This window comes from Pristiophorus japonicus, chromosome 6, assembly GCF_044704955.1.
Source record: "Pristiophorus japonicus isolate sPriJap1 chromosome 6, sPriJap1.hap1, whole genome shotgun sequence".
NCBI classification, from domain to species: domain Eukaryota; kingdom Metazoa; phylum Chordata; class Chondrichthyes; family Pristiophoridae; genus Pristiophorus; species Pristiophorus japonicus.
Window position 1 is genome coordinate 89,316,323 of NC_091982.1, and position 24,823 is coordinate 89,341,145.

Consider the following 24,823-nt stretch of genomic DNA (forward strand, 5'->3'; position numbering starts at 1 on the left):
ATCCATACAAATGTGAACATGATGTTCAGCAATTTGAACTTGAAATTTGTTATGGTGACAACCTGCAGTGAAAAAAAATGATCCTGAGTGTTTCCGCCTCAATTTCCACCTCGTTTCCCACATTACAAAAGTGACTAATCTCCTAAAGTACTTCATTGGCTGTAAAGCACTTTGAGACGTCCGGTGGTCGTGAAAGGCACTATTAAAATTTCAAGTCTTTTTTTCAATTACATCATAAGGAAGGCAATACAAATTGTTCCTGCCGTGCAACATAATATAATTGCTCCCAACATATTGAACATCTCACTATGTTTTAATTATTCCCTTTTTTCGAAAGAGAGCAGGAGAGTTATTCTCAGTGTCCTGGCCAATATTTATCCCTCAAACGACATCAGTAAAATAGATTATCTGTTCATTATCATATTGCTGTTTGTGGGAGCTTGCTATGCACAAATTGGCTGCACCTTTCCTACTTTACAACACTTCAAAAGTATTTCATTAGCTGTAAAGCGCTTTAGGACATCCTGAGGTCGGGAAAGGTGCTATATAAAAGTTCGCTCTCGCGCTCTCTTGCTCTCTTTTGCTCGCGCTCTCTCTTCCTCTCTCTTCCTCTCTCTTCCTCTCTCTTCCTCTCTCTTCCTCTCTCTTCCTCTCTCTTCCTCTCTCTTCCTCTCTCTTCCTCTCTTTTCCTCTCTTTTCCCCTCTTTTCCCCTCTCTCTCTTGCCCCAAATTGATACCTGATGATTGCTCAGGTTTCTCTGCCCTGTAGTGAGATGCTGCTACCACTGCTCAATGCCTAGGTTCTCTGCAGTACAAAATGGAGAAAACTAGGGTCTCGAAATTCAGTGCCGCTAGAAAGTTGGCAGTGTTGAGCTTTTTTTCCCCGATTAGTGCCGCAGTCGTTGCGGCGGCCATTGGATCCAAATTCAGCTTTTTGACCACAAAACAGTGTTCCAGTCTTATTAGTCGTTCAAACCTGAAATTTGCAGTCTTAATTAGGGCGATATTCCCACAGGAAATTCACCCTTGGCCGCACAGGCGCGAGGGAACGAGCATATCGGTGCTGCTTTGGAGAGGATGGCTGTGGCTCTTCAAGAGTCGATGGAACGTCTACGTGCTGTCATATTTGGTGGCTTTCAGACTCTGGCTGCTTGCATGCAATCTCAGCTGGATGCCCCCCGAGACCTCAGTTTTCACGGCTGGGTCCACCACGGACCATGGGGAACCTTCTGGTGTGGCGCCACAGCACCAACCTGAGCTCCCTCCGATTGGTGGTATTGTTCTGCCCCTGGTGAGTTACTCCGGCTCCTCGGGCCAGGATACGGATCATGCACTCCCTCTGGCTCGCAGCATTCCTTGCCCCAGACCTGTCACTCCACCAGTGCCTCCACACATGGCCTCGCCTGAGCCAAGCCAGACTGAACCCTCCCAGGAGGGTGCTCACCATTCTGCAGCCGGCCCTCCCAGGCCCAAAACTGCTCGAGGACATCCTAGAAGGACATCTGCAGCTTCCACAAAGGGAGGATGGCAGCCTTCCCAGACCCATGAGTCAGCCACAGCGGAGATACTGAGGCAAAGTCACAGGTTAGGCACGTGTAAGGGGTTATAAGGAAATGCACACGGGTGGTAAATTATGTTTACATGTTGTTTTTCTGCACTGTTTTATTGTTCTGGTGGTTGTTTGGAGTTATATTGATTATGTATTAAATCTTTATTTTTTTGTACCTATATCTGGGCTGCTGTATAATGTGAGATGAGCATCATCATCATAGGCAGGCAGTCATAGTCGAGGATGACTTGCTTCCACTCTAAAAGTGAGTTCGCGGGTGACTGAAGAGTTCAATGTGGGACATAGGGCCCAAGTTTCCACATGATTCGCGCCTGATTTTTAGGAGCAACTGGTGGAGAACGGACTATTTTAGAAATCGCAATTCTCCACATTTTTTTTTCTGCAGTTCTAGTTAGGTAGAACAGTTCTAGTTTAGAACAGAATTTTTTCTTCAAAAGGGGGCGTGTCCGGCCACTGACGCCTGATTTGAAAGTTTCCACAGTGAAAATGTACTCCAAACTAAAGTAGAATGGCGCCAGTGAAGATTTTTGTAGAACTGAAAAAACCTGTTCTACACATTAAAAAATCAGGCGCAGGTTACAAATTAGGCGTCCAGAACGAGGTGGGGGGGAGGGGGGAGGGGGAAGGGAACTCATTAAATTCGACAATAAATCCTTATTTATACTTCTACAAATATTATACAAATAAATCCAACCTGAATAAACATTTATAAGCCAAGAAAAGATTAAATAAACCATCTTCCTACTTGTGTGAAAGTGCTTCAGCCAGGGAGAATTCTGCAGCTATTCGTGCCGCTGAGCAAGAGAGGGAGGGAGGGAGAGGGAGAGAGGGGAGGGAGAGGGAGAGAGGGAGGGAAGAGAGTGGGGGGGGGGTCAGGGAACAGGAGTGGGGGGGAGCGGGTGTCGGGGCGGGAGGTGGGGGGGAGCGGGTGTCGGGTCGGGGGGGGGGAGCGGGCCTCAGGTCGGGGCGGGGAGCGGGTCTCAGGGGGGGCGGGGGGGGAGAGCGGGTCTCTGGTCTCGGGCGGGGGGGAGCGGGTCTCGGGTGTCGGGTCGGGGCGGGGGGGGGAGAGCGGGTGTCGGGTTGGGGGGGGGGGGGGGAGCGAGTGTCGGGTCTGGTCGGGGGGGGGAGCAGGAGCTAGCCGTGGGAGGAGCCTCATTCACGCAGCCCCAGTGAGGCCATTGGGCCAGGGCTAGGGGCTGCGTGCTTCGGGCCCCTCCCACACAGTTCGGCGCCTGGAGCTACTGCACTTGCGTGCCCACTGTAGTGCGCATGTGCAGAGGTCCCGGCACTGTTTTCAGCGCGGGGACCTGGCTCCGCCCCCCCCACAGCTCGTGCCGGCTGCGCCGAGTGCCACAGGACCTGTAAGTCGGTCGAGAATACGGAGGATTTTTTTAGGCGCCGTTTTAGGCGTGAAAAACGGGCGCCCAGCTCGGAGGGGCGCCCGTTTTTTTTTCTTGTGGAAACTTGGGCCCATAGTCTCTGTCACAGGTGGGGCAAACAGCGATTGAAGGAAAGGGTGGGTGGTGAGCCTGGGTTGACGCACGCTCCTTCCACTGTCTACGTGTGGTTTCTGGTTGCTCTCGGCGATAAGACTCTAGGTGCTCAGCACTCTCCCAGATGCTCTTCCTCCACTTTGGGCGGTCTTGTGCCAGGGATTCCCAGGTGTCAGTGGGGATGTTACACTTTATCAAGGAGTCTTTGAGGATGTCCTTGAAGCGTTTCCTCTGTCCACCTGGGGCATGCCGTGTCAAGATTCCGAGAAGAGCGCTTGCGTTGGGAATCTCGTGTCAGGCATGCAGACAATGTGGTCCACCCAACGGAGCTGGTCGAGCATGGTCAGTGCTTTAATGCTGGGGATATTGGCCTGGGCAAGAACACTAACGTTGGTCAGTCCCCCCAATGGATTTGCAGGATCTTGCGGAGGCAGCATTGGTGGTACTTTTCCAGTGCTTTGAGGTGTCTGTTGTATATAGTGCACGTCTCTGAGCCATATAGGAGGGCGGGTATCACTACTGCCCTGTAGACCATAAGCTTCGTGCCAGATTTGAGGTCCTGGTGTTCAAACACTCTCTCTTCCTCAGTCGACTGAAGGCTGCGCTGGCACACTGGAGGTGGTGTTGAACCTCGTCTTCAATGTCTGCCCTTGCTGATAGTAGGCTTCCGAGGTATGGAAAATGGTCCACGTTGTCCAAGGCCACGCCGTGGATTTTGATGACCGGGACGGGGGGGTGAGGGGACAGTTTCAGTGCTCTTTGACGGGGGTAGGTTGGTGGAGGACCTTTAGCTTATGGATGTTTAGTGCAAAGCCCATGCTTTCATACACCTCGGTGAAGGTGTTGATGATGGCTTGGAGTTTGACCTCCGAGTGTGCACAGACTCAAGTGCTGTAGTTCAATGACAAAGGATGGGACAACCTTGGATCTAGCCTGGAGGCGGCGGAGGTTGAACAGATTCCCATTTGTTACCGCACGGAATGCTGAGCTGGGGCGACGGTTGCAGTCTGAGCCCCTGGATTGAGATTTCAGTTTTCTCTCTCTGATTCTCGGATCTATATTTTTCTCTCTCTCTCATTTTTTCCCCCCTTTTCTCTTTCTCTTTCTCTATTGTTATTTCTCTCTCTCTCTCTCTCTCTCTCTCTCTTTCTCTTTTTCTCTTTCTCTTTCTCTTTCTCTCTCTCTCTCTCTCTCTCTCTCCCAATCAAATTTTCTCTCAGTTTCTCATTCTCTTTCCTCACTTCTATCTCTTTTTCTCCTTTCTCTTTTGCTCCCTTCCTTCTCTCTCTTTCTTTCCCTCTCTCTCTCTCTCCTTCTCTCTCTCTCCCCTTGAGTGCGGATTTTATGCTGAACTCCTCTGGTCCACTAAAGAGGCTCTTGGACTTGTTGCTGAGTAATATGGAGCTGGCTCCGGGATCTCCCCCAGATGACCTCTTACTGGACTTCTCTGCCGCTGACTCAGCTGCTGTCGTCAAGCTAAATCCGCTCCGAAATCTCTGCCACTGTGCACCAGCCCAAAAAGCCGGTTTCTTAACTATACAAATGAGTCTGGGAGCAGAGCGGCAGCGGTGCGCACTTTTACCGCGTCGCTACTGCCGCAAGCCCCACACCACCACGAGAATCAGTCGATTGCGGCGGTGGCCTATACCGCTGCAAAACCTCCCAGGCCTTATTTAGGTCGGGGCGGTCAGTTGAGCCCAAAACGGCGGCCATTCGATTTTGACGAATGGCCGCCACAAACGGCCAGTAATGGTCCTTCCTGGGACCGTGAATTTTGGGGCCTAGATCTCTTATCTACACTCCCATTCTCTATTAGCCACAACATCACCCATGTTTTTTCAACTGAACTTCTAAATTTTGAAAAAGTTAATAGGAGGGGAAAAACAAGCTCCAGAGGGAAAAATGGGAAGGGAATATATCATGGATGTAAACAGTCAATTGCATGAGCTTATATAATCAAAGACTAATCAATAGGTTAGCAAAAGTCCTGCTGACATTCTGTTGCTTGTCATTTTTTAAACATTTTTTTTGTAGAATTCTAGACTTTTCCAGTGTTTTGATTTAATTTTATTCTGCCAGCATTGGGGGGGGGGGGGGGAGAAAGTCCCAGTATTTGGGTTGAGGGTGGTCCCAGAGTGCAGCAGTTATGGGGATGGGGGTTCCAGTGGCTGCAGGGTCTGGGACAGGAGTCTGGAGCAGTAATGGGGAGGGACTTTATCTTGAGAGGTTAGGGTCTGGCAATATTAGGAGGAAGAGACACTATTGTAGCATTGAGGGGAGGAGCATGAGGGGAATCTTGAAAAATGTTGTCTGACTTCTCCGGTACATGAAGCATCAACATTAGTCCCCCTCCATGCTAAGTTTGAGATACTGATCCTCTCCTTCACCTTGAGTGCTCCAGGTTCCCTTATCCTCCTGGGCCTTGATGTTTGCATTGTGTCTTGACACAAAACTGAACATTGTATTCACGTCAGAATATCTCAAAGCATTTAACACAATGAAGTACAGTGACATACGCAAGGAAACACAGCAATAATTCTCTGCCAGTAACATGTCACAAATGACTACAAAGATGAATGATCAGTTTACCTTTTTTTGTGGTGTTGGTTGAGGGAGAATTCTTGGCCATGAGCCGAATAGAATTCTCAGTTCTTCTTCAAATAGTGTCATGGAATCATACCAGAGCAGTCAAAGGAAACCTCTGTTTAATATCTCACCGAAGAAATAGGAAAATTACATTCGGCATAAACTACTGGCTTTCTGTTGCACAACAGTAATCACTTCTACCTGACAAGAACAATCTTCTGAAGGATGTCTCTATTGCCTCCTGACATTTGATTTTTAAAGGATGTGATACACTGTACTCACAGGAGTAGGCCATTCAGCCTCTCCAGCCTGCTTGGTCATTCAGTTAGATCTTTTGATGGTCTCTGTCTCAACTACATATGCCTGCCTTTGCTCTATATCCCTTGGTACACTGACCAACAAATGTCTATTGATTTCAGTCTTGAATATTTCAATTGACTCAGAATTCACAGCCTTTTGGAGGAGTGAGTTCTAGATTACTACCCTTTTTGTGTGGGGAAAAGTGTTTCCTGATTTCCTTCCTAAATGGTCTAGTTTTAATTTTAAGATTGTGCCCCATTGCTCTGAATTCCCCCACCCGAAGAAATTGTTTATCTGTATCTATCCTATTGAGTCGCTTGATTAAATCATCTCTCAACCATCTAAACTCAAGGGAACTTCAGTCATGTTTATGCAACTTTTCCATATAGTTTAACCTTTTAAGCCCCGGTATTGTTCTGGTGAATCTGTATTGTACTCCTTCTAAAGTTAGTTTATCTTTCCTGAAATTTGGTGCCCAAAACGGAACACTGCAGTCAGATGGACTCTGACCAAGGCTCTGCAGCACTGTAGCATCACTTCCTCACTTTTGTATTTCTACTCTTTGAAATAGCCTTTTAACTATTTTTTGTAGCTGTGAACTTGCTTTTTTTTAGTAATTTATGTACATGATACCCATCCCTTTGCTCCACCACAGCTCCTAAACTCCCACTATTAAGAAAATATTCTGATTTTTTTTTCTCAGATCCAAAGTGGATGACTTCACACTTCCCCACATTAAACTGCATCTGCCATAGGTTTTCCCATGGGTTTGTCCATGTTCCTTTGTAACTTGCTGCTCCTATGTACATCCCTGATTTCTAACACCTGCAAAAGTCACACATCACCTAGCACTCATAAATCCAAATGGACCTTTTTGATCAGCTGATACTTGACCAGGTGCTCAGTCACACTGGCTCTGACAAGATTCCAGTAACCTCTCCATAATTGATGTTAAACTGACAGGTCTTTAGTTACCTGGTTCCCTTTTCCCTCCCTTCTTAATAATGGAGTGACATTTGCAATTTTCCATTCCAAAAACATAGTTTGTTTGGGAAGACACCAGTCAAGGTTTTACTATTTTCTTAGCTAACTACCAGCTAGAAAGTTACCTCATTAATGCACTGTACATAGACTAGCTACATGGTACTGAATGTTAACTAACACAGGATGCATGAAGACTCCCCCTCCCCCTTGACACTGAAGAATGTCTGGTTCACGTCTGTTTGTGAAATGTCTGGCATCCAGGGCATTTACAGAAGCGCTTTTCTCATCGAGTTTATATTTGCACATGACCCATGCTGGAACTGCCAGCTCACAACCCGCCAGTTTCGTGCAATTAGCGACAGCCCCAAAGTAAACTTATTGGTCCCTGGGAAGAACTGGTTTTAAAATAGACTCTATCCAGCCGCCATGCTCAGTGAATCTGGCAAGGTTACATTCGGATTGCGAGTAAGCCCGCTAACATGCCACTTCACCCAATATAAATACTTACTTAAAGAAGAAAGAATCCAAGGTGCAATCGCCAGTGTGAGCTTCTTTGATCTCGCCTTGTGCTGGAGGAGGGATGTGCAACTCTTGTTGGGGAAGAGAAAAGATCATCCAGGGATTCCTGCTCACTATCCCGTGACCCTGCTGGAAATGTATGCGTTAGTTCCATAACATGCAACACGTGAAGAGAAGGTTGGGCTTCACTCTGATGCCCTCCCATTGTCCAAAATGTTTGCTCATTCTCGTTCTCAAATTTCACACAGGAATAATTATAAAATGAACAATAAACTCTGAGACTGTACTGAGGGTGATCAGGATTGGAAAGAACCATATCTTGGTCATTGTCTGAACATCAGACACTGGGCATGTATCATCGGGAATCTTGAGATTAAGTGCAAGGAGTCAATGGCTTTCGGAGGCGAGAGGACAAATGAGTGAGAAAAGAAAACATTTTTGTGGCATATACCTTGTGCCAGGTTTAATGCATGTCAGTGAGAATAATGAGGATATGTTATCATCCAGAAATTTAAACTGTGCTCTCCATGAGAATGTGTTTGAGGAATATTATTTTTATTCACAACACAGAAAACAATGCCAGAAATATTGCAAGGCATTACTGCATCAATGGAAAGTGACACTGTCATAAAAATGGCATGTCTTCCAGTTCTTCTGTCTTCTCAAACAACAAAAAAGGTGCCTTTCAAAATACTTTTAGATCTATAAGCTGCTGACTTCAAAAGCCGGAAGAATTATTTTTGTGTTTCTCTTTTTTTCCTAACAAATTTCCTTATCTCACTTCTCCTGAAGGTCATATGTGTGGTTCAGCACAAGGAACCTCACCAAAGTGGGCAGTAGCTGCTTTTATATTGAGCTAAGATTTGTGCTGATGATACTGCTTCCTGAAACCTTCGTGCCACTGATTACAACCAAAAGCTAACTTGCCAAGATTCACTCAGTCCAGTCTTAACGAATCATGACAAGTTTACAAGGTTGTAGATGGCTGTATAGGTCCATGGTGTTGGGAGCCAGTGCCTCTAACACAGGGGTCGTAGCACAATATAAATATAATAGCCAAAGGCTATTCAACCATGTAAATGTTACAACCAAACCTAATCCTATCCTCACTTGATTTCTATGCCCCAAGAAGCAGCACACCACCGCCCCACCCCCATTTAAATACAGCACGGAGATCACTGAATAATGATCCAGATGAGTATGTTATGTTTTCCTCCACATTTATAAATCCATGTATTCCAATGTTATTCAAGTATTAAGGGCTGCTTTAGCATCCCAGCCACTAACTCGGAGAATTATTATGTTCTACGATTCACTAGGCATTTATTTGGAAGTTGCTTGTTGAGATGTATATTGAGGGAATGGAAAAGATTCATCTGGAATATTGCTTTCAATTAAACTGTGGGAGCAGGACAAGGGATATTGATTCAAACTAGTAAAGTAAAACATTTTAGGATTGATATCAGTATTTCTTTTTTCATGCAGAGTCTGATCAACACTCCAAATTAGTAGCGGAGGCAAAAATACTCTAATCATTCAAGATCTAATGCGCTGTAGGTCCTTTTTGGATGGCTGAATTAAGATGGGCCGAATGGCCTTCCTCATCTCTCATTATTTTGTGATTGATTGTTTGTAACATGGAGCAAAAATTTTTATTTTCAGACGTCAAATCATCATCAATGGCGAACCTGATGAACATTGTACTTGTGTTGTGTTTCAGCACAATGTTTTGAGATGAGAGTGGAAAAACTTATGAAATGAAGAAATCCCATTCACACAATGAGGGAAGATTTTGTTTGGTCGCTATATGCTAGCGAGCTCATAAGCACAGTGCAAGGATATGCTTTGGTTGCCATTTCTATTAAAATCAGAAATGTATTTGTTTAGAATGCTTTTGTAATTGGGGTTTAAAATAAACTTACCTTAGTGGGCAGGGTTTTTAACAGAAAAATGTGGTTTTAAATTTTAATTTTATGTTTTTTCTGTGTTTTAAAACTCTTAAGCTGGTAAAAGTAGGCTTTTACCAGGCGCAAGAATTTGAAGGACATTCGCTGGGCAAGAGATGGGAAATAGTGCAATCTTGCCCCTGCGAACGTCCTTGCTGCCGAGATGCGTGCGATCTGTCAAGCCAGAACTTGACAGATCGGAAAAGCCATTTTTCAGTGCATGCGCATCGCATGCTGAAAACCGGCTTTTGCAATGCCTTCCTGGATCCGTACACACTCCGGGATGCCGGAATTTCAGGGCCAATATTACGAAGAGGAAATCTTCTTCCCCGCCGCCCCCAACATATTTTACCCCAAAATAATCTAAACTTGATTCATCTCTACACTCTGGAGTAAAGAAATGCTTCCAGTAGCAGTAGCTTGGTTCCATAATAAATTGAAATTAGGCTAAGTATGGAGTCATGCAGAGTTGCATAAATATCTAGGCAACGGGAATAGCAGTTGAATAATGTGCTGCAGCTCCAGTGGGATCCTTGTAGTATGCCATTTACACACCGCCTTGAAATCCAATGCTTCCTTGTTCTATTGCATCACATCTGGAAGAGAATAGAGAAGCAGTCGTGAAGTGACTCCCACTGCTGTACAAGGACTACAGTATAATTTTTGTTGGTCTGAACAGACCGTTTCCAGAACCTTCACAGCTGTAGTTTACTACAGGAAGTCAATTTCAATATTTTGGAACAAGGGTTAGATTATGGCTTGTTGACACAAGATGTGACTATGCACATTGTATTGTGATGGTTGTAGCCATGACTATTAATCATTATCAACTGAAAAGGCTTTGGAAGAATGCCAGCCTCAACTCGTTTGCAAAGTTACATTTTCGAAAGACGCATATGCTAATAGGCCCCCATGTACATGATACATAGACCATCGGAAAAGCAGATAAAAGGCAGTTTTGTGCTTTTGAGTTGATGTCCTCTTGGATGTAGAATACTAATTGGCAAAACGGAATTACCAAAGAAGCTAAGTGGGAGTTGAATGGGTCAACAAGAAGAAAATAGTTAAATTCGTAATAACAAGAATTTTCATTTGTATCGCGTCTTTCATCTAATTAATATCCCAAAGCATTTCATAGAGGCAAAACCTAATGTGAAATGGTGGTGGGAGAAGAGTTGCGGAAGGTGACCTGAGACATACTCAGAGGTAAGTTTTGAGGAGGCTTTTGAAGGATGGAGAGGGGTAACAGTATCACATGGTTGAGGGAAAACATTCTGGACAGAGACCAAATGTAGAGCAGAGAGAAAGCAAATGAGGTCACAGTCTGAAAACGGGAGGCGAGAGAAGGTTTTAGAGGTAGGGCCATTGAGGGGCTTGTATACAAATTAATTTGATCATTGGAAAATTGGGAGTTAATAGAGATTGGCATGAACAAAAGTGAATAGGAAATGCGACTTAGTTTGGGATCTGATGTGGATGGCGGAGCTTTGGATCAGTTGTAGTCTAAACTCAGGAGGGTGGAGCAGAGAGAGTTGGAGTGGTTGAGCCGAGAGGTGATCAAGACATGGATGAGGGTTTTAATGGCATGTAGTTGAATTGGAGTGAATATGAGAACATAAGAAATAGGAGCAGGAGTAGGCCATTCGGCCCCTTGAGCCTACTCCACCATTCAATAAGATCATGGCTGATCTTCTACCTCAACTCCACTTTCCTGCACTGTCCTCATATCCCTTGATTCCTTTAATATCCAAAAATCTATCGATCTCTGTCTTGAATATACTCAATGACTGAGCCTCCACAGCCCTCTGGGGTAGAGAATTCCAAAGGTTCATCACCCTCCTCACCTCAGTCCTAAATGGCCAGTACCTTATTCTGAGACTGTGACCCCTGGTTCTAGACTCCTCCGGCAGAGGAAACATCCTCCCTGCATCTACCCTGTCAAGCCCTGTATGAATTTTATGTTTCAATGAGATCACTCTCATTTTTTTACTCTAGAGAATATACGCCTAGTCTTCTCAATCTCTCCTCATAGGACAATCCCCCCATCCCAGGAGTCAGTCTGGTGAACCTTCGTTGCGCTCAATCTATGGCACGTATATCCTTCCTTAGGTAAGGAGATCAAAACTGTACACACTATTCCAGGAGCGGTCTCACCAAGGCTCCATATAATTGCAGTAAGACGTCTTTACTCTTGTACTCAAATCCTCTTGTAATAAAGGCCAACATACCATTTGCTTTCTTAATTGCTTGCTGTACCTATATGTTAACTTTCAGTGATTCATGTACAAGGACACCCAGGACCTTCTGAACATCAACATTTTCCAATCTGTTACCATTTAAAAATATTCTGCTTTTCTATTTTCCTCCCAAAGTGAATAACTTCACATTTCTTCACATTATATTCCATTTGCCATATTCTTGCCCACTCAATTAGCCTGTCTATATCTCCTCTTCAAGCCTCTTTGCATCCTTTGCATCCTCCTCACAACTTACATACACACCTAGCTTTGTATCATCAGTAAACTTGGATATATCACATTTGGTCCCCTCATCTAAATCATTGATAGATTGTGAATAACTCGGGCCCAAGCACCAATCCTTGCAGTACCCCACCATTTACAGTCTGCCAACCCAAAAATGAACCGTTTATTTCTACTCTCTGTTTTCTGTCCGTTAACCAATCCTCAATCTATACTAATATATTAACCCCAATCCCATGAGCCCTAATTTTGTTTAATAACCTCTTGTGTGGCACCTTGTCGAATGCCTTCTGAAAATCCAAATACACCACAGCCACTAGTTCCCTCTTATCTATTCTGCTAGTTACAACCTCAAAAAATTCTAACAGATTTGTCAAACATGATTTCCCTTTCATAAATCCATGTTGATTCTGGCCAATCCTATTATTATTATTTTCGCAATGCCCTGTAATCACATTCTTAATCGATTCTAACATTTTTTCTACTACTGATGTCGGGCTAACTGGTCTGTAGTTCCCTGTTTTCTCTCTCCCTCCTTTATGAATGTGGCTGATGTGATGGTGCAAATCTGTGTTGGTGGTATGAGGTTTGAAGCGCCGCTCCAGTCAATCAGGACACGGGTTCAGCTTGAGTGAAGAGCCAAAGAGGGGGATTCAATCAAAGTGCTAGCATACAGAGTTTTTGGCTGGAACTGAAGAGAATGGCTTTGTTCTTACAGTTATTACATTGCACAAAATAGTGCTGATCCACAACCTTGATGTTGGTGGATGATCATTCATTTGATCATCCTTTCAGTAACAGCAGATGGGACATGTTTTTTTAGATTATTTGAAGCCAAATGCCACAGATGGTCCTGGAAGGTATTGTGCAGTAGGTACAATAGAAAGGAAAACCTCATGATAAAAACATAAGAAATAGGAGCAGGAGTAGGCCATTTGGCCCCTCAAGCCTGCTCCACCATTCAATACCATCTGATCTTGGCCTCAACTCCACTGCCCTGTCCTCTCCCCATCACCCTTGACTCCCCTGTAGTTCAAAAATCTGTCGATCTCCACCTTTAAATATATTCAATGACCCAGCCTCCACAGTTCTCTGGGGTAGAGAATTCTAAAGATTCAATACCCTCAGAAGAAATTCCTCCTTTTTTTTCGTTTTAAATCGGTGACTCCTTATTCTGAAACTATGCACCCTAGGTCTAGATTCCTCCATGAGGGGAAACATGCTCTCTGCATCTACCCTGTCAAGCCCCCTCAGAATCTTATGTTTCAATAAGATCACCTCTCATTCTTCTCAACTCCAACGAGTATAGGCACAACCTGCTGAACCTTAAGACAATCCCTTCATCTCAGGAATCAACCCCGCGAATCTTCTCTGAATTGCCTCCTATGCAAGTATATCCTTTTCTTAAGTAAGACGACCAAAACTGTACGCAGTACTCCAGGTGTGGTCTCACCAATGCCCTGTACAGTTGTAGCAAGACTTCCCTACTTTTATACTTCATTCCCCTTGCAATAAAGGCCAACGTTCCATTTGTCTTCCTAATTAATTGCTGTAACTGCTTGCTAACTTTTTGTGTTTCATGTACAAGGACCCCCAGCATTTTGTAGTCTCTCTCCATTTAAATAATTTGTTTTTTTAATCTTCCTACCAAATTTTTGCCCACTCACCTTAACCTGTCTATATCCCTTTACAGATTTTTTGCGTCCTCCTCACAACTTGCTTTCCTACCTATCTTTATATCATCAGCAAATTTGGCTACATTGCACTAGCTCCCTTCATCCAAGTCATTAATATAGATTGTAAAAAGTTGAGGCCCCAACACTGATCCCTGTGGCACCCCACTAATTACAGTTTGCCATCCTGAAAGTGACCCATTTATCCTGGCTCTCTGTTTTCTGTTAGTTAGCCAATCCTCTATCCATGCTAATATATCACCCTTAATATTGTGAGCTCTTACTTTGTGCAGTAACCTTTTATGTGGCACCTTATCAAATGCCTCCTGGAAACTCAAATACCCCACATCTACTGGTTCCTTTATCCACCCTGCTCATTACATCCTCAAAGAACTCTAGTAAGTTTGTCAGCACGATTTCCATTTCATACAATCAACCAGAGTCAACATGGTTTTATTATGATTTTCTAAATGCCCTGGTACTACTTCCTTAAAGGATAGAAAAAAATATTGTTGGAAAATTTATCAATGAAAGAAACAATTATTCTGAATCATCTGAAATGGGTGATTAAAAACAGAAATATTTATAATGCATTTTATTTTCCAAAATAATTGTTTGGTTATTTTGTGAAATGAAAGCTGTGGCAGACTTGTAATGTCCATGTGCATAAGTCCATTCTTCCCCCAATCTCTACACATATCCTGCAAATGCCCCATTCGCATGATGACAGATTTGTTTGTTTTTTCTCCTTGTTTTGTTGTCAGGAAGTTACAAAGGCACATAATCAGATTAAGTGACTCTGCAAATCAGTGTCAAACGGAGTTCAGTGTGGGGAACTGTGAGGTCATCCACTTTGGATCCAAGAAAGACAAATCAGAATATTTTCTTAATGGTGGGAGATGAGGAACTGTGGATGAAACTCTTTTTGGAGTTCACCTGCAAAACATAAAACATTAAACGGTGCCACCCGACCTGGGTGACACTCCAGACATTTACAAGGCCCTTTTTTTTTTTTCCCCCCCCTTTTTTTTGTTTTTTTTTGTGTTTTTCTTTTTTTGGTTTTTTTTTTGGGCACTAAAATCACAATTTTCCCCAGTGCCCCCTATAAAAGGGAAGGGGGACACTAAAAGCACCGGCAATTAAAACAAATTAAACTTAAAAACGTAAAATCAAATTAAAATTTGGTTGCCGGGCGTGATGATGCACTCCAGTCCCTCCGGTGCCCACCTCTCGCGGAAGGCCGCGAGCGTACCGGTGGACACCGCGTGCTCCATCTCCAAGGACACCCTGGACCGGATGTAAGAGCGGAAGAGAGGCAGGCAGTCAGGTTGAACGACCCCCTCGACCGCCCGCTGCCTGGACCGGCTGATGGCAGGAACTGTGGATGAAACTCTTTTGAGTTTACCTGCAAAACATAAAAAACATTAAACGGTGCCACCCGACCTGGGTGACACTCCAGACATTTACAAGGCCCTTTTTTTTTTTTTCCCCCCCTTTTTTTTTGTGTTTTTCTTTTTTGGTTTTTTTTTGGGCACTAAATTCACAATTTTCCCCAGTGCCCCCTATAAAAGGGAAGGGGGACACTAAAAGCACCGGCAATTAAAACAAATTAAACTTAAAAAACGTAAAATCAAATTAAAATTTGGTTGCCGGGCGTGATGATGCACTCCAGTCCCTCCGGTGCCCACCTCTCGCGGAAGGCCGCGAGCGTACCGGTGGACACCGCGTGCTCCATCTCCAAGGACACCCTGGACCGGATGTAAGAGCGGAAGAGAGGCAGGCAGTCAGGTTGAACGACCCCCTCGACCGCCCGCTGCCTGGACCGGCTGATGGCAGGAACTGTGGATGAAACTCTTTTAGGAGTCTACCTGCAAAACATAAACAACATTAAACTGTGCCACCCGACCTGGGTGACACAGCAGACATTTTCAAGCCCCTTTTTTTTTGGTTTTTGGTTTTTTTTTTTGGGGCGCTAAAATCAAATTTTTCCAGTGCCCCCTATAAAAGGAGAGGGGGACACTAAAAACACCGGCAATTAAAACAAATTAAACTTTAAAACGTAAAATCAAATTAAAATTTGGTTGCCGGGCGTGATGATGCACTCCAGTCCCTCCGGTGCCCACCTCTCGCGGAAGGCCGCGAGCGTACCGGTGGACACCGCGTGCTCCATCTCCAAGGACACCCTGGATCGGATGTAAGAGCGGAAGAGAGGCAGGCAGTCAGGTTGAACGACCCCCTCGACCGCCCGCTGCCTGGACCGGCTGATGGCACCCTTGGCCGTGCCCAGGAGCAGTCCTACGAGGAGGCCCTCGGACCTACCCGCTCCCCTCCGCACAGGGTGCCCAAAGATCAGGAGAGTGGGACTGAAGTGCAGCCAGAATTTCAGGAGCAGCCCCTTCAAATAGTGGAACAGGGGCTGCAACCTTGTGCATTCAATAAAAACATGGAACACGGACTCCTCCAGACCGCAGAAATTGCAGGCGGCTTGGGAGTCCGTGAACCGGCTTAAAAATTTGTTGCACGGCACTGCTCCGTGCACCACCCTCCAGGCCAAGTCCCCGATGAATAGTGGGAGGACCCCTGCGTAGAGTGCCCTCCATCGGAACTGTGGATGAACAAAGGATTTTGGTTGTCCAGGTGCACAAATCACTAAAAGCTAATGCACAGGTACAAAAAGTAATCAAAAAGGCTTATGGAATGTTGGCCTTTATCTTAACGGGTTTGGAATACAAAGGGGAACAAGTGATACTTCAGTTGTACAGAGCCTTATCAGACCCCATCTGGAGTATTGCCTTCAGTTTTGGGCACTGCACCTTGGGAAAGATATATTGATCTTGGAGGGGGTACAACACAGATTCACCAGAAAGCTGCCAGGCTTAATGGGTTAACTTATAAGAACAGGTTGCTTGGGCTGTATTTCCGTAAGTTTAGAAGTTTGAGGGGTGAACTAATTTGAGGTGTTTAAATGATAAAGGAACTTGATAGGGTAGATACAGAGAAGCTCTTTCCAGAAGAAAGGCGGGACAAAAATTAGAATAAGGCTGTTAGGAGTTAAATCAGGAAGTACTTTTTCACACAAAGGCTAGTAAAAATCCTATATGGCTGTGGAGGCTAGGTTCATTGAAATTTTCAAAATGGAGATTAATAGATTTTTATTTGGTAAGGACATTAAAGGATATGAATGAAAGGTGGGTAAATTGAGTTGAGGTACAGATCAGCCATGATCTAATTGAATGGCTGAACAGGCTCGAAGAGCTGAATGGCCTACTTCTGTTCCTATGTTTTGGTATATGGACAATGGCCATGTGGTAAATAAGGGCCTTGTCTATCTCTTTTCTTGCCCATATGGCTTTCCTCTTTCCGCTGTGAGGAAACTAGACATTAATTGCAACCAGTGGTGTTTCCAGATGTTTTCTGGTCATGATGGCTAGAAGCAAATTTATTTTAGGGCCTCGGTTTAACGTCCCTTCCGAAAGACAGCATGTCCAACAGTGCAGCACTCCATCAGCACTACACTGGAGTGTCAGCCTGAGATTTATGTGCTCAAGCCCCTGGAGTGGGACTTGAACTCACTCCGCTCCATAGTCCCTCACTGTCAACCATGAGGAACTATGGAGCATCCTCCTCAGTTTCGGCTGCCCCCAAAAATTTGTCACTAGCCTCCGTCTGCTCCATGACAACATGCAAGCCGTGATCCTGACCAACGGATCCACCACAGACCCAAACCATGTCCAGACCGGGTACAAGCAGTGCTGCATCATCGTGCCAACGCTCTTCTCGATCTTCCTCGCTGCAATTCTCCATCTCACTCTCAACAAGCTCCCCCGCTAGAGTGGAACTAAACTATAGAACCAATGGAACCTGTTGAACCTTTGTCGCCTCCAAGATCGTCCCATCCTCCGTAATTGAGCTACAGTACTTGGACGATGCTTGCGTCTGTGTGCATTCAGAGGCTGAACTCCAAGCCATTGTCAACATCTTCACCAAGGCATTCAAAAGCATAGGCCTTACACTAAACATCCATAAGACAAAGGTCCTCCACCAACCTGACCCCGCCTCACAGCACTGCCCCGCTGGTCATCAATATCCATGGCGCAACATGGATATATGAACAACATGGACCATTTTCCATACTTCAGGAGTCTACTATCAGCAAGGGCAGACATCGACGACGAGGTCCAACACCGCCTCCAATGTGCCAGCACAGCCTTCGGTCACCTGAGGAAGAGTGTTTGAAGAGCAGGACCTCAAATCTGGCACCAAGCTTATGGTCTACAGGGTAATAGTGATACCCGCCCTCCTATATGGCTCAGAGACGTGGACCATATAAAGGAGACACCTGAAAGTGCTGGAGAAGTATCATCAGCGCTGCCTCCGCAAGATCCTGCAAATCCACTGGGAGGATAGATGCACCACCATCAGTTTTCTCAATCAGGCCAACATCCCCAGTATCGAAGCACTAACCACACTCGACCAGCTCTGCTGGGCAGGCCACATTGCCTGCATGCCCGACATGAGACTCCCAAAGCAAGCGCTCTACTTGGAACTCCTACACGGCAAGTGAGCCCCAGGTGGGCAGAGGAAATGCTTCAAGCACACCCTCAAAGCCTCCTTGATAAAGTGCAACATCCACACCGGCACCTGGGAATCCCTGGCCCAAGACCGCCCTAAGTAGAGGAAGAGCATCCGGGAGGATGCTGAGCACCTCAAGTCTTGTTGCAGAGAGCATGCAGAAAGCAAATGCAGACAGTGGAAAGAACATGTGGCAAACCAGACTCCCCATCCACCCACCCTTCCCTTCAACCACTGTCTGTCCCACCTTTGACAGAGACTGTAATTCCCATATTGGACTGCATAGTCACCTGAGAACTCACTTTTTTAGAGTGGAAGCAAGTCTTCCTTGATTTTGAGGGACTGCCTATGATGATGATATTTTGGGGGGAATGAGACCAAAGTGAACCAGAGTCACCACCCCATCAGAAAAGGAATAGGGTTTAATATTTTTAAAATGTAATAGCTGAATGAATGCTTCTGTTTTTCCAATTCTTTGAAATGTATATGATATGCAGACACTCGCTCATCCCACACTTTCCACCGGTATCTTTTAGTCCAATCCTGAGACGTGTTCATATGTGAACCCTGTCAGTGAGTTTCAGTTTTAATATCCTCATCCGCGTTTTCAATTTTCTCCATGGCATCACCCCATTCCTATCTCTGCAACTTCCTCCGAGCCTTCGAGATCTCTGCACTTCTGCAATTCTGGCATCCTGCGCATCCCCAATTTTAATCACTCCATCATTGGCGGCCAAGCTTTCATATGCCTTGGCCCTAAGCTCTGAAATTCCCTCCATAAACCTCTCCTCCATAAAACCTACCTCTTTGACCAAGTTTTTGATCATCTGTCCTGATAATCTCCTTCTGTGGCTCAGTGTCAGATTTTTATTGACAACACTCTTATGAAGCACCTTTGGACACTGCTGCATTAAAGGCACTTTATAAATGCAAGTTGTTGATGACGATAATTATTATTATTGGTAGGCTATATATAGTGAGGATACGACGGAGTCTGATCCTGTCCTCATGCGGTCTCCATTCAGCCTTGGGTCATTTAATAGCCCCCACCCCTGGGAGCTGCTGAATCCAATTGTAACGAACTACTGCTCTGCTGAGACCCACTAATTCAGCACCAACTGAGTATCAAGCTTAGAGCCTTGTTGCTCTTCATGGCTTAGAACCTCACTCGCTTGCCATCACAAGAGCTTGGTCACCCAAGTCAGTGTCAGCTTTTGCTCAGTAATACCTGTAGCACTTTCGTCTGAGTGGGTTTGGGTTCAAGTCCACTCCCGAGACTTGACTGCAAGATCCAAACTGACACTCCAGTGCACTATTGAGGGACTGCTGCACTGTCGGAGGTGCCATATTTCAGATGAGACATTAAACTGAGGACCCGTCTACCCCCTCAGGTGGATGTAAAAGACCCCATGGCACTATTCCATTATATCCTGGCCAACATTTGTCCCTCAACCAACACCTAAAACAGATTATCTGGTCATTTGTTACATCGCTGTTTGTGCACAGATTGGCTGCTGTGTTTGCTACATTGCTACAATGACGGTATTTTTTTGGTGTAAATTGGCTGTAAAGTGCTTTGGGATGCCCTAGGAGCTATATACATGCAAGTATTTCTTTAATGTGCAAGGTCCAATTGGGCAGCAGATCAGTGAATCTACTATCTACAGCTTGACTCACTGCAGTCAAATCACAGTAATAAGAACATAAGAAATAGGAGCAGGAGTAGGCCATTTGACCCTTCGAGTCTGCCCCACCATTTAATATCATGGCTGATCTGATCATGGACTCAGTTCCGCTTCCCTGCCCGCTCCCCGTAACCCTTTATTCCCTTATCGCTCAAACATCTGTCTATCTCCGCCTTAAATATATTCACTGACCCAACCTCCACAGCTCTCTGGGTGGCCACTTATTCTGAGACTATGCCCTCTAGTTTTAGTTTCCCCTATGAGTGGAAATATCCTCTCTGCATCCAACTTGTCGAGCCCTCTCATTATCTTATGTGTCGATAAGATCACCTCTCATTCATTTGAACTCCAATGAGTATAGTCCTAACCTACTCCCAACTTACTCAACCTATCTTCATAAGTCAACCCCCTCATTTCCAGAATCAACCTAGTGAACCTTCTCTGAACAGCCTTCAATGCAAGTATATTCTTCCTTAAATACGGAGACCAAAACTGCACACAGTACTCCAGATGTGGCCTCACCAATACCTTGTTCAGTTGTAGCAGGACTTCGCTGCTTTTATATTCTCTCCCTTGCAATAAAGGCCAACATTCCATTTGCCTTCCTGTTTACTTACTGTACCTGCATACTATTTGTGTTTCATGCACATGGACCCCCAGGTCCTTCTGCACTGAAGCACTTTGCAATTTTTCTCCATTTAAATTATAATTTGCTTTCCTATTTTTTTCTGCCAAAGTGGATAATCTCACATGTTCCTACATTATACTCCATCTGCCAAATTTTTGCCCACTCACTTAGCCTGTCTATATCCCTTTGCAGATTTTGTGTGTCCTTGTCACCATTTGCTTTCCCACCCATCTTTGTATCATCAGCAAACTTGGCTATATTACACTCGATCCCTTCATCCAAGTCATTAATATAGATTCTAAATAGTTGAGGACCCAGCACTGATCCCTGCGGCACCCCACTAGTTACTGTTTACCAACTGGAAAATGACCCATTTATCATGATTCTCTGTTTTCTGTTAGCCAATCCTCTATCAAAGCGAATATATTACCCCCAACCCCGTGAACGTTTATCTTGTGCAGTAACCTTTTATGTGGCACCTTATCGAATGCCTTCTAGAAATCCAAATACATCACATCCACTGGTTCGTTCACCCTTATCCACCCTGCTCATTACATCCTCAAAGAACTCCAGCAAATTTGTCAAATATGATTTCCCTTTCATAAAACCATGCTGACTCTGCTTGATTGAATTGTGCTTTTCCAAATGTCCTGCTACTGCTTCCTTAATAATGGACTCCAGCATTTTCCCAACAACAGATGTTAGGCTAACTGGTCTATAGTTTCCTGCTTTCTGTATGCCTCCTTTTTTAGATAGGAGCATTTGGCCACATTGTATGCCTTTGTTTTCAATTTGATACCATTCCTTATTTCCTTAACCACGGTTGGTTATCTCTTCTCTTACAGTCTTTCCTTCTCATTGGGATATATTTTTGTTGAGTTATAAAATATCTCCTTGAATGTCTGCCACTGCTCATCAACTGTCCCACTCTTTAACCTATTTTCCCAATCCACTTTAGCCAACACTGCCTTCATACCTTTGTAGTCTCCTTTATTTAAGCTTGGGACATTGATTATAGATCCAACTTTCTCACTCTCCAACTTAATTTGAAATGCAACCATGTTATGGTCACTTATTCCGAGAGGATCCTTTACTAGGAGATTGTTTATTAATCCTGTCTCATTACATAGTACCAGATCTAAGACAGCCTGCTTTTTGGTTGGTTCTGCAACGTACTGTTGAAGGAAACTATATCGGATACACTCTATGAACTCTTCCTCAAGGCACCCCTGGCCAATTTGCTTTGTCCAATCAACATGAAAGTTAAAATCATCCATGATTATTGCCATCCCTTTTTTAAAAGCCCCCATTATTTCTTGATCTATACTCCGTCCAACAGTGTAGCTTACTGTTAGGCGGCCTATAGATTACACCCACCAGTGACTTTTTCCCCTTATTATTCCTTATCTCCACCCAAACTGATTCTACTTCTTGATCTTCTGAGCCAATATTGTTTCTCACTAATGCACTGATCTCATCCTTTATTAACAGAGCTCCCCACCTCCTTTTCTTGTCAATTCTGCAGATCTGAGGGAGGCAGAAGCAGCTCATTTAGAAAATGCACTGGAGCAACAATGGAGAAAATGCAGAAAATGTGAAATGCATTTGAATACACTCCTTTTATTAGTAAGATCAGGATAAGAGTGCCCACTGATCATATTAGAATGTTCTTGTTTGACATGATATATTGGCACCTGCCCGTGCAGAATTTAGTCACTTTCTGTTCAAAGATGGAAACACTTGTAAGATTGATAGGGAAATCCAGACTTTTGTTGATATAAAATAATGCTCCAAAGTATTGGAAATATTTCTGGAGCGTTACTGGTGTTCTGCTATATGATATTCTTGTTTCGTCTCTAATCAAGTGTTAAACTACATATGTCAGTGACCTTCCAGTATAACAAAACACAGGACTAGCAAATAAATTAAAAGCTGTGATAAGACCAACCAGAGTTGGAATACCTTCTTGGTAAACAAAAGCTTCCTGCTATAACCATAACCTTCATACAAGCGGTTATATGTGAAAACAATGAAACATTATTGAACTATGTGTGTAACAGACATACAGTTTCTAATTACCACCATTAAACAGATAATAGCCCACATTTATTCTTGAGATGGCAGCACAGCCACAGTTGCTGGCATTTATATCTTGTTGATAGTAACAATGGCTAAAAGGGGAAGGTGAAGGAGCTACTTTCTCTCTAATTTGCGAATGTAAACAGAACAAATGTATGCCATTTCAAATAAATGTTATGTCTGAATCAACTTAATGGAAATCCACTAGTGTAACTGTGAATAGGCTTCAAATATTTAAAGTTCAGCAGCCTGCTATCTTTCTGTAAGTTGCATTTCTACTCATTTTTACTTTTTTCTGCCCTGTAATGTATGCACTTGTGATTATGCTCACAGGTTTGTAGAGCTGTTAAGTTGGGAATGGTTTAGCCAGTCACAAGACACAATAAAACCTCAGCCAGTTGGATTCAGAGGATCCACGATGAGGCAGGTGGTTGTGAGCCTGGTGGATGAATAGTAATGTGTAGTGTGATTGTTGAACCTTTGCGAATAAGCCAACTACTTCTGAATAACAATGTGTTGCTATGACTTCTTCAGCAAAGAACCCATGAAGCAAATACATTACACGCCCCAATATAAAGCATAAGATACACTCGGGTTGGTAAATGCACTGTCCTGTACCGTACTGAGTCATATGGTCCAAGAAGGTTGTTGAGTTTGGGCTTTTTCTCCAGCAGTTTTGTCATGTTTGCTGCAAAAAAAAAACCACGTCTTAGTAAGCAGAATAATTCTCCAATGCTCTTGAAACCTTATACGTGCTATGTATGATTCGGATTAACAATTACCCACAAATATATAGTACACTGGAGATTATGTGGTATGTCGATCACATTCTCCTGTCTTTACTGAAAGATAAGAAAGATCTACTTGTTCAATTTTATTTACTGGTCAATAAATACACAAAAAGCCAAATCACAGCAATACTTACATTTTAAAAATGGAAGCAATCTGGAAGGGGTTAAGTAACCTTTTAGAGCTTATTTTGTACTAATTAGCAACAAAACGGTTTATCTCTTGTTAGTCCTTCCAGCTGCGATATTATATGTGAAGGATGCAAATTTCAGTTCATCCACAGAGTTTGGATTTCCTGTCAGAATGAAAGACTATTGGAGAATTCCCCAATACTTAATCAAGCACAAGCCTCAGAACTGTTAATCATCTATGATTAAAGACACAATCGCATGAATTTATTGCTTAGAATACTGATGAGTATGTGCTCATACACTGGTTTATGAGTAACTGTTAATGCATTAACGATATACAACTTGATTAAGAACAAAGCCCCTGTGTGCTGACCTATTTCCAGGTCAATCTAGCTGGCCCGGTTCAGTAGACGATAACTTCATAGAATCATAGAAATTAACAGCATGGCAGAAGGCCATTTCGGTCAACAAGAAGCCATCCAGCCTAATCACACTTTCCAGCTCTAGGTCCGTAACCCTGCAGGTTACGGCACTTCAAGTGCACATTCAAGTACTTTTTTAATGTGCTGAGGTAATCATTTTGAAATTGGGTAAGGAAAGACCTATTGTAACACTAGTTACTTTAAAAATAAACAGAAATAAAATAGAGTCGATGATATTGCCCCGCTGCCCGTCCAGAGGCAGTAACTGTTGTGTATGGAGAAAGAGTCAGACTGAACACAGTGAGCTCAAAGTAAAGTGCGACCGTAGTCTTTTATTACAGGTCTCCAGAGTGCCTCTCCAACCTGTGAAGCCTCCTTAAATACCTGTGTGCCCAAGGGATTATGGGATCCATTTGGATTCCAGGGGATGAGCCCCTGGGTACATTGTTTAATTGTGAGCATGTATTACATTTGTGAATGCAGGACTCTAAGTCTGCATCGATACTGATCCACCACATGTGGAATCTGGCTGTCGCTTTCATCATTACAATGCCTGGGTGGGTACTGTGGAGGTCATTGATGAAAGTGTCTCTGCCCTTCTTGGGGACCACTACTCAATTGCCCCACAGAAGGCAGTCTGCCTGTATAGACATTTCACCTTGGAACGGCTTTATCTCTTCCTGCATTTCCACTGGGACACTGGACCAGTTCCCGTGAAGCACACAGCTTTTGACTAGGGATAATAAGGGGTCCTGGCTTGTCCAGGTTTTGATCTGCCAGGCAGTGACGGGTGATTGCTCACTCTCACATGCTTCCATAACCATGGCTAGATCTGCGGGCTGCACCATTTCCACCCCCGTGGTGGGCAATGGCAGCCTACTGAGAGCATCGGCGCAGTTTTCTGTGCCTGGCCTGTGGCGGATGGCGCCATTGTATGCGGACAACGTGAGCGCCCATCTCGGGATG

General features: G+C 44.2%; 1 protein-coding gene across 11 annotated transcripts in view; it reads left to right on the forward strand.

The window, feature by feature from the left end:
* The window catches only part of LOC139265737 (protocadherin-11 X-linked-like), a 578,096-nt gene that overhangs the window by 120,760 nt on the left and 432,513 nt on the right, over positions 1-24,823 (forward strand). The window lies entirely within an intron of this gene.